The sequence below is a fragment of the Ricinus communis genome, chromosome 4 (assembly GCF_019578655.1).
Source record: "Ricinus communis isolate WT05 ecotype wild-type chromosome 4, ASM1957865v1, whole genome shotgun sequence".
Classification (NCBI taxonomy): domain Eukaryota; kingdom Viridiplantae; phylum Streptophyta; class Magnoliopsida; order Malpighiales; family Euphorbiaceae; genus Ricinus; species Ricinus communis.
The window spans coordinates 18,068,620-18,077,307 of NC_063259.1; the positions used below are offsets into that span (position 1 = coordinate 18,068,620).

Genomic DNA, 8,688 nt, shown 5'->3' on the forward strand with positions numbered 1-8,688 from the left:
TAGGTTAATATAACAAAGAACAAAGAAGTAACTCTGGGCTTTCACTTTCCCGAGGAATACAACCTTGATACTCGGCATGAGTGGTAGACTGCATCGATAGGTTCACTGCCTTAGATTATAGCTAACACATTTAGCCTATCAAGTTTTTGGCGCCGTTGCCGGGACTAAGTAATAGTGAACTAGAGTGAATTGTTTTTGTGTTAATTTAGTCATTATCTGTTCGTTTATTTATTTTGTATTCTTTATTTATTATTATAGTTGATTAGTGGTTGTTTGGTTGTCGGTTTCAGGTAGTTTATGACCAGGAGCTCTAAGGAGGAGGACAGAGTTACAGTTCAGGTTCAAGGAGCGGACGTGATGGAGAACCACAACCTCCAGGCCGATGACGATTAAAGGACGATGTACGAGTTTGCTCGACCATCTTCGGATGGGACGAAAAATAGTATAGTCAGACTTGCTGTAGCGGTCAACAACTTTCAAATAAAAGCCAATGTCATCCAGATGATCCAGCAGAGCGTGCAGTTTGGAGTATTGCCCAACGAGGATCCCAATGCTCATATCTCCAACTTTCTGGAGATTTCGATGACGCCATTCGGCTGAGATTGTTTCCATTTTCCTTGAGGGACAGAGCCAAGAGATGGTTGTAATCTCTTCCTCAGCAGACCATTACTACCTAGAAGGCGTTGGCCGAAAAAAATTTATATAAGTATTTTCCTCCCACTAAAACTGCTAAACTTAGAAATGACATATCTTCTTTTATGCAGTTTGATGATGAAAGTATGTACGATGCGTGGGAGAGATTTAAGGACCTTTTGAGATGCTGCCCACATCACGGATTGCCAGTGGGGATGCAGGTTCAAACCTTCTACAGCGGGTTGAACCTTACGACGAGGCAGATGGTGGATGCTACGGTGGGGGCGCTAAGCGATTAAGATGCCCAAGGCAAGCTCGGGAATTTGATAGAGGAAATGGCCATGAACAATTATCGGTGGCAATCCTCTAGGAATGAGCCGGAAGACAAGGAGTGGTTAACCAAATAGATTCTCTGACCTTGGCGAGCTCGGGTGGAGCTCCGACCAAGAAGATTAACCAACTCTAGATGCCGGTTCATGCAGCGAATGTTGGCTGCGAGTTTTGTGGTGGCCCGTACTATAGTGCGAACTGTACTACGGGAGGTATGTTTGCTTCATCTTCTTCTACTTTTCCATCTGTTTTTACTGTGTCTTTTGATGTTGAGGAGGTTGACTATATGGGGAATCCCCCAAGGCAGTAGAACGATCCTTACAGCAACACATACAACCCTGGGTGGCGCAATCATCCTAACTTCAGTTGGAGGAACAATAATGCTCAGGGTCCACCTGGTTTTCAGAGACTTCATCAGTAGCCGCAGCAACAGCCAGCTGGGCCTACACAAGCTCCTCCTCCACCAGAAAAGAAGTCAAATTTAGAGGAGCTTATAATGAAGTTTGTAACGTCTACGGAGATAAGGTTCCAGCAAACTGATAGTGCACTTAGGAACCAACAGGCCTCGATTCAGAACTTGGAGACCTAGATTGGCCAAATCTCTAAGATGTTGTCTGAGAGGCAACAAGGAGTGCTCCCTAGCACCATTGAGTCTAATCTGAGGGAGGCGAGCAGCAAGGTTAGTTAGTATCAGCTTTGCGTTCAGGTAAGTTAGTATCAGCTCCTTCTAAGCCTGTTTTTTATGACTCCACTATTGATGTGCAGGGTGAGGCGAGCAGCAAGGTTAGGGAACCTGAGGGAGAAAAGGTGAAATCAATTCCAGTCAGGGAATATCAACCTAAGATTCCTTATCCTGCTAGAGGCAAACAAGCAGAGGCGCAAGAGCAGTTCAATAAGTTTCTAGATATTTTTAGACAACTGCATATTAACTTACCTTTGATTTATGCATTGGAGCAGATGCCAAAGTATGCCAAGTTCTTAAAGGACATACTTAGCAGAAAAAGGAAGTTGGAGGAGGTAGCCTATGTTCAGCTTAACGAGGAGTGCTCAGCAGTGTTTCAGAGCAAGTTGCCAGAGAAACGTCACGATCCAGGGAGTTTCACTATTCCTTGCACTTTAGGTAATTTGTGTGTTGATGATGCATTAGCTGATTTAGGGGCTACCATAAATGTCATGCCCACTAGTTTGTTCAATAAGCTAGGTTTGGGGGAGGCAAAATCCACTAGGATGTGCATTCAATTAGCTGACCGTTCTGTTAAGCTTCCTAGGGGAATTGTGGAGAATGTGCTAGTTAAGGTAGATAAGTTCATATTTCCTGTGGACTTTGTGGTTATGGATATAGGTAATGAGAATGGTGTAACATTGATTTTGGGGAGACCTTTCCTTGCCACAGCTAGAGCTAAAATAGATGTATTTGAGGGAAAGTTAGAACTTAATGTAGAGGATGACTGTGTTACCTTAAATTACCCCCATTTGATAGTTCTTCAAAATTGCAAACCCATAGCCAATCGGCTCTACACAGTTCCGATTAGCCAAAACTCGGGCTTTAATATCATTTTTTGGTATTTTCTAACTTTAAACATCTATAATTGACTTTCTAGAAGGTTTTTATTGATAATTATTTGAATTATAAATATCTTTATGATTAAATCGATTTTTATCAATAATTTTCATTCAAGAGTTCTGATAAGTCTTTTAATTATTAATAATTATTTTTAATTATCAATAATTAAAAAGAATATTTATCTTAGCATTTAAGGTTTCCTCTTTCCTACTCTATGTATAGAAAAGGAAACCCTATACTAAAGGGTTGGCAAGTATTGGTGGACAACTCATAATACAGAACGATCAGTAAGCTGACATACTAGATTTCCAAACACCAAACACCAAAGCCTAAAATGCTCTGGATTCCTACCCAATTTTTAGATCGACCTCTTCCTCTACTCTTGAGACGGGAGGATCTCTATAATATGGTGACAACTTGAGAATTTCTAATTATGATTTTCTTTTTGAATATAGTAACATGCTTAGGATCTATCTGAAAAATGCCATCAAATAATTGCTTGTTATGTTTCATATGTTTAGATCTAAGATTGTCATGATATTTTTATTGAAATTATGTTATTTTCACTAAGATTGGAATAATAGGGTTTTGAATCTAATAATTCCAATGTGTTTGCATGACTAGATCTAGGTATTAAATTCACATCATTAGTTTAGATCTATTGATTTCTATTTCTTTTAGGAAACTTGCCATATCTAATTAATCTGCTTGTTTATTGTAAGTTCATTTAAAGTCCATGTCACATTGTTTTGCCCTAGAAATTGGTTATTTTACGTGTTTTATTGCACTTTTACACATGTACTAACTAATATTCTTGCATTCTTTTGCATGTGCATCAACTACTTGAGGAACTTAGAGTGTTTGTTCATCAAATCCGACTTAGGAAAGCCCCTAGAACCAATCATCTCTATGAAAAGCCAATTATCTTGGTGTCACAACCAACTGATTATTCATTCTTTAGTCGCCTATTTTGCTGATTTTTAGGATTTTCAATGGTTGTTGTCCATTTATTACATATTTTTGTCAATTTTAAGTTATTTAGTTGTAGGAGGGTTGTAATGACTTAGTTGTTTTTACTTTCCTTTATTTTTGTTTATTTTCTTTGTGATATGTGATGGAAAAATGCATAATATATAATTGATACTTAAAAATGATCCAACTACACTTAGGGCTTGTAATTGGGAATTGGCATGCAATTTGTAGCCCACTAGGTTAATAAGTGTTAGATGTATGTTTTAAAAGCCAATTGGATGTTTTGCTTTTTGGTTCATACATTGTGGTATTAATATATAATGAATATCTTTTTATTTATGGTAGTTGTCTTTCATTCATTTTTATAGTAATATAATTATTGAATGACTCCAATTATATTTATTAAAGACTCCATTCTTAAGAGTTGAGAATATGAGTGACAGATGATCTTTATAATAAATATTATATAATAGTTCTTGGTCATAGGATTAAAGATTGGACATTTTTAATCCGGAAGACTAAGATAATGCGTTTAACCCTATAATTAGTATGAGATACTAATATATATAGGATGGTGAGTCTCATGCCATTTAGTATGAGTTACTAAGTTAATCATTATGGATCACTTGTAAGACAAGTGGACTGAATATGACTTGCAGAAATAATAAATCATATGGATATTTTACTTAAGTCATTGATTTATTATTAATTTGTGATGGTGTAACTAATCCTTAGACCTGAGATGACAAAGTCATTTCATGAATATATGTAATTGGAATTTGCTTATGCTATAGGTATCTATTCATGATAAGAATGGGTACTTGTAGATAGTGGCTCTAGTTGCATATACATAGAGGCGGGTATTCATCAACAAGGAATCCATTGCCTTAAATAAATAAGGAGAATGTCCTATATGATCCAAAAACATCTTGATTAGGAAATTCTTGGTCGAAGTAATTATGATTAATGGAAAACGGGGTTTTCAAATTAATTATATTTAGTCGAGATGTATCATGGATTTGGTCAAAGTATCAAGTTAGTAGATTTGACTATTCCATAATCCTCACTTGATCGGGATATTGTTCAGTGGATGGATTAATTACATGGTAATCATAAATAATGGGTTCATGGATAATCAATACCTTTATTATTAATTAGGTTATAATATGTTGTTAGATGTCCCTTATAATGTATGGAAACAATTAAGGGACAATTATTTCATTATTCCTTTAATTGATTAAATTGGTTTAATTAATATTAAAGAGTTTAAAATTAAATTTCCTTTGCCAATTAATAATGAACGTAGAAAGTCACATACATTAAGATCGACTCAGGCAAAGCGAAGGACTTGATTTATATCTCGAGTAGGAATACTAGCATCTTCTGTAGTTAAAGTCTGAAGATTAGGAATGGAGCAAGTGTTGCTACAGTCACCAATAGGAACTGCTTTTATTATTTTTTCTACTGGATGAAATTAATATTAGAGGACTGCTTATATGTACCTAATGCATATAGAAACGTCATTTCACTTTTGTTTTAGTAGTTAAGAATTATAAATTCAAGTTTATAAATGATGTTTGTCAAGTTCATTTTGGAAATGAATATATTGCATATGGTACTTTAATCAATGGTCTCTATTATTTAAATTTATATATAGATAAAATTGAAACACATAATGTAAATATAAATGACAAAGCATCCAAAGATCTAAATTTGAGATATTTGTGGCATCTTAGATTATGTCATATTGCAGAAGAAAGAATCGCTAAATTGGTTAAAATGGGATTAGTGAATTCCATTGGTTCTGAACCATATCTGATGTGTGAATCTTATCTTCAAGGCAAAATGATGTGATCACCCTTTACGGGACAAGGGGAACAAGCCTCGAATGTTTTAAGACTGATACATAGTGATGTATGTGGACCTTTTAACATTATGGCTAGTGGTGGTTACACTTACTTTATTGCCTTTACTAATGATTTATCACGGTATGGGTATTTGTATCTTATGAGATACAAGTTTGAATCCTTTGAAAATTTCAAAGAATTTAAAGTTGAAGCGGAGAATCAGACATGCCTAAGTATTAAAGCCCTTCAATCTAATCGAGGTGGTGAATATTTGAGTAGTGAGTTTGATCAGTTCCTAAAGGAACATGGCATTGTTTCACAGTTAACTCCCCTTAGAACACCATAATTAAAGGGTGTATCTGAGAAGAGGAATCGCACCTTGTTAGACATGGTACAATCAATTATGAGCTTCACTGATTTACCAACTTCCTTATAGGGATATGACCTCCTTACAGTATTATATCTTTTGAACAGAGTTCCTTCCAAGTTTGTTCCTAAAACCCCATATAAGATATGGACTGGTAGGGAACCCAGTCTTAAACATGTTAAGATTTGGGGTTGTCCAGCTTTTGTTAAAAAGCTAAGAATATGAAAAATAGAACCCCGATATGTTAAAGGGAAATTTGTTGGATATCCTAAAGAAAACAAAAGGATATTATTTCTATCTTCTTGTTGATTTGACCATCGTTATTAGCGGAGATCCTCTCTTTCTTGAAAAACAGTTTATTCAAGATAGTGGGAGCAAAAGGAAGATAGAATTCAACGAATCAGTCAAGAACTAGTTAATGAACCATCGCCTATCAACTTTGTCACTACATTACCTCGAAGATCTAGTAGAATTTCTCATCCACCAAAGAGATACGGCATGCTCCATAGAATGTAAAGAATTATTCATTTATGGAGATGTAGATCATACAGATGATCCTACTAGTTATGAAGAAGCAATATCATATATTAATTCTAGTAAATAGCATGAGGTAATGAGATTAGAAATGGATTCCATGTATAAGAACAAAGTCTAGAATCTTGTAGACCATTCTGAAGGTACTGTACCTATATGGAACAAATGGGTTTATAAGAGAAAGACTAATTCTGATGGGAAGGTTGAAACCTTCAAAGCTAGGCTAGTTGCTAAAGGGTATCGCCAAAGGCAAGGAATTGACTATGAGGGGACTTTCTCACATGTAGCCATGTTCAAATCCATTAGGATTTTATTAGCCATAGTTGCACACTATGATTTTGAGATTTGGCAGATGGATATCAAAACAATCTTCCTTAATGGATACATTGAGGAGGATATCTATATGGACCAACCTAAGGGCTTTGAATCTAAGGGCACTTATAATCAAGTATGCAAACTTAAGAGATCCATTTATGGTCTTAAGCAAGCTTCAAGGAATTGGAACATCCGTTTTGATGATGCAATCAAATTGATTGGTTTCATAAAAAATGTAGATGAACCATGTGTGTACAAAAAGGTTAGTAGGAGCGCTATCACTTTTCTTATACTTTATGTAGATGACATATTGTTGTTCGAAAATGATATAAGCATGTTGACTTCCACAAAACTATGGTTGTCAAAGATTTTCTCCATGAAAGACTTAGGTGAAGTAACCTATATTTTAGGAATTCATATCTATAGAGATAGATTGAAAAGGACTATAAGGCTTTCCCAAGGTTTTTACTTAGACAAGGTATGAAAGAAATTCAACATGCTTGATTCTAAGCGAGGATTGTTACCTTTTAGGCATGGTATTCATCTTTTAAGGAACATGTCTCCGAAGACATCTGGTGAAAGAGAACAGATGGCCAGGATTCCATATGTGATATGCATTGTCTTACACATGTTTATATGCCTAATTACTTCCATTTTTGTGCATAGTTATCTTGTTTTACTCTAGAATCACCTGTGTTTTGGTTCCTTTCATGTTTTAAGTGATCATCGATGGACATTATCAATAGTCGAGGGAGATACGTGCAAATACGGACTAGAATCTATCAAAATTGAGCAAAGGCTACCATTTCGACATTTGACCCTCAAAAGTGTCCTTTAAGCACGGTTTCCGAGGCCATCACTACCTCCATCATGATCTGTGGTGGCTCAGCACCAACGAGGGCACAGTTAGGGTGAAGACTATTTTTCGAAACTCAGAGGTCCAGCACGGCCTGGACTCTTAATCGTGCTGATTAGCACGGCCTGGACTCTTACTTGTGCTGACCAGCACGGGCTTGACCATGGCCGTGCTGAGACAATTATATTGGCAAAATCGAATTATTTTGCTAAGGTTCGATTTTCTGACTTGAGATCTCACATACACACGCGAGCCGCCCTTTCTCAGACTTCGATATTCGACTTTGGGAGACTATTTCGCATATTGAAGGACGGATTCTAGTGGTTCAAGCATCACATTGAAGATCATGAATGGATTTCGAGGCATTCAAGATGCAATTTGATGTTCATTATTCAGATTTGGGGATTTAGGATTGTTCATCTGACTTGAAGAAGAAGGGTGTACATGTCTTCAATTTGTTTTTTTGTGTTTATTCCTTATTTTTGCGTTATTTGTTAGCATGAGTAGCTAGAACTATTGAACCCATTGGGGTTCCTTTGTTTGTTGGATTACACTTAATGTTTATGAGATTTTGATTATCAATGCTTGTATTCTTCTTGCTTTCATTATTAATAAGAAATTGCATTATTCATGAGACGTCATGAATTGTGTCATTCAGATTGCTTTATGTAATTGAGAAATTCATTTAGTAATTGGAAATTTGAATAGCAAGAACTGGTTAATGATCACTTAGAGATAAGGGTAATTGACTAGCCGGATTAAGAATTAACAACTCTTAATAGCAGTGGATTTTAATCTTAAAGCTAACTTAAAATCAATCGTTAGGAAGAGATTCCATTATTTAGGTTCTTAGGTTTAGGATTTCGATGTTCTCGAGAGGGAAATCGGATTCAATTTAGAATCCGCTCACGGGTAATCACAATTAGTAATCAATATAATCTCTACCTTCAATAAAATCCAACTAGCTTAGGTCCCCTTGGGTTTGCTTTCTCCCTTTGATTGTTTCACTAAATCTTTGCAGACTGTTTGACATTTAGTTAATCATTTAGCTTGCATCTAGTCATAGAATAGTAACTCCATCAATTTTTTTAAGGTTAGATAACATAAGACACTGTAGTAGTTCTAGGATCACCCTTTCTCGAGAATACGACCTTGATACTCGCCATTAGTGCCAGTCTGCATCAATATGTTCACTACCTTAGATTGTAGCTACATAAATAGCCTATCAATATGCTTCAGCAATTGAAAGTTTAATGTATGCTATGTCGTG

At 35.9% G+C, this 8,688-nt stretch overlaps 1 non-coding gene across 1 annotated transcript; it reads right to left on the reverse strand.

Moving 5' to 3' along the window:
• Positions 1 to 731: 731 nt before the first annotated feature.
• LOC112535079 lies at positions 732 to 838 on the reverse strand. The gene has a single exon (XR_003079278.1). It is a non-coding gene; the product is annotated as a small nucleolar RNA R71 (small nucleolar RNA).
• Positions 839 to 8,688: the final 7,850 nt, after the last annotated feature.